Below are 2,738 nucleotides of genomic sequence, written 5' to 3' on the forward strand. Positions count from 1 at the left end.
AATGCACTGGTGTCTGAAACATGTTCCTCAGTGCTATTCGGCAGTGCATAGCCGGCAATATTCGCATTTTGAAAAGCAGAAAATGTGTCTTGACTTATTTGAGAAAACGGTGAGGACGCAAAACCTGAATCTACAGTATTTGCAACATTGTGTCCTGTCATTTCGGATTCCTGAGGCGAGCTGTTTCCGACCGATCGATCGATAATGCTTCCCCGTTCACTAATTGTTTCACTGTCTACACCATTATTTGCCGCCCGCTCCATTTCCCTATGCACAATTACCAAATTACTACTTTGAATGTCTGCTAATTCATTACACGGTGGTGCTAAAAAGATACGCTTGTCGTCACTATCATTTCTCAATTTACTTTGGAGCCTAGTGTTACGTTTTTCACAAGTCATAATTATCACGTATTTCACACGATAACAAGAAAAGCACAATTTAAAGAGCAAAAATAAGAAAACTATTTAACATAGCACTGCAAATAATATCTAGTTTATTGCAAGCGCAGCTGCGAAATACTTGGTGCAAATCTACATGCATGCCACAACTGATTTACTGTACAACAGTGAAAAACGATAACTATAAAGAAAATTCTCTCTACAATTACGCGCTAGTAATAAACAATAACTACACTAATTACACAAGCTACAAGAAAAAATCAAAAGATTCCAGTGAGGTATCCTCGACTAAGGGTCGACATATGAAACATCCCCTTAGAAAACTTTTATGAATGACAGTGCTGGAAAACCTCTTACGTTATTTGCATTTCAAACAGCTGAGCAGAACTGAACGTACTCAGATATTTCGCTCTTTACCTATTCTGATCACCACTAAACTGACTCACAACATTTTTAGTGCGACGCAATCTGACCTTAAAAAATCCCTACGAAAGAATGGCCCTGACTAACAATAACCTATACCTTTCATGAATCACTTACCTCACAAAAATCTTCGTTACTCGAACTACTGCAATACAGCGAGCGCCACTACTGCCAGCTAAATAAAAGATTCTAACTACTGAAGCCACTAACTACTGATAGGCATAGTCAGCAAATTAAAGATTTTGATAGAGAACAAACAATGTATTTACCTTACTAATGTTCCAAAGTCATCATATATATATATATATATATCAGTTCATGATATCCAATATTACAAATTTACTCTTTCTGATGGACACACGTCCAGATCGTCCCCTCTCAAAATTCTGCCATCTCTGTCCCCACATCCACCAATGCTGGGGGCTCACCTGCGCAACGCTACGCGCTGTTCACTTCCAACTACCCAACACTACAATGGCGAATATTCCAACAATGCCAACCAGCCACAGACTGCACACAGCACAGCCAGTGATTTTCATACACAGCGCTAGGTGACGTTACCAACATAAAAATGTAGACAGCCTACTTACACGAGTCAGTTGCTCGGCCACCATTGACCAGACGTTTTCAATTTGTGAGATATCTGGAGAATGTGTTGGCCAGGGCAGCAGTCGAACATTTTCTGTATCCAGAAAGGCCCGTACAGGACCTGCAACGTGCGGTCGTACGTTATCCTGCTGAAATGTAGGGTTTCGCAGGGATCGAATGAAGGGTAGAGCCACGGGTCGTAACACATCTGAAATGTAACGTCCACTGTTCAAAGTGCTGTCCATGCGAACAAGAGGTGACCGAGACGTCTAACCAATGGCACCCCATACCATCACGCCGGGTGATACGCCAGTATGACGATGACGAATACACGCTTCCAATGTGCGTTCACCGCGATGTCGCCAAACACTGATCATGATGCTGTAAACATAACCTGGATTCATCCGAAAAAACGACGTTTTGCCATTCGTGCACTCAGGTTCGTGGTTGAGTACACCATCGCAGGCGCTCCAGTCTGTGATGCAGCGTCAAGGGTAACCGCAGCCATGGTCTCCGAGCTGATAGTCCATGCTGTTGCAAACGTCGTCGAACTGTTCGTGCAGATGGTTGTTGTCTTGAAAACGTCCCCATCTGTTGACTCAGGGATCGAGACGTGGCTGCATGATCCGTTACAGCCATGCGGATAAGATGCCTGTCATCTCGACTGCTAGTGATACGAGGCCGTTGGGATCCAGCACGACGTTCCGTATTACCCTCCTGTACCCACCGATTCCATATTCTGCTAACAGTCATTGGATCTCGACCAACGCGAGCAGCAATGTCGCGATACGATAAACCGCAATCGCGATGGGCTACAATCGGACCTTTATCAAAGTCGGAAACGTGATGGTACGCATTTATCCTCCTTACACGAGGCATCAAAACAACGTTTCACCAGGCAACGCCACTCAACTGCTGTTTGTGTATGCGAAATCGGTTGGAAACTTCCCTCATGTCAGCACGTTGTAGGTGTCGCCACCGGCGCCAACCTTGTGTGAATACTCTGAAAAGCTAATCATTTGCATATCACAGTATCTTCTTCCTGTCGGTTAAATTTCGTGTGTGTACCACGTCATCTTCGTGGTGCAGCAATTTTAATGGCCAGTAGTGTAAAGTGCTCGCAAAGTACAGTGCAATGGTCTCGCTCATTCTTGACGTGTTACCAGCAATGCGTCATGCCCGGCGCCATGAATTTACAATGAAGGCAGATGGTATCAGGCGTCTCCCAGGGTTCGGTATTAGTTCGTATGCTCTTTTAACTGTACGCAAATGATTCGTTATTAGTTTTGTCCTATTGAAAATGACACATGTATGCTGAATACCTCA

This window comes from Schistocerca nitens, chromosome 3, assembly GCF_023898315.1.
Source record: "Schistocerca nitens isolate TAMUIC-IGC-003100 chromosome 3, iqSchNite1.1, whole genome shotgun sequence".
NCBI lineage: Eukaryota > Metazoa > Arthropoda > Insecta > Orthoptera > Acrididae > Schistocerca > Schistocerca nitens.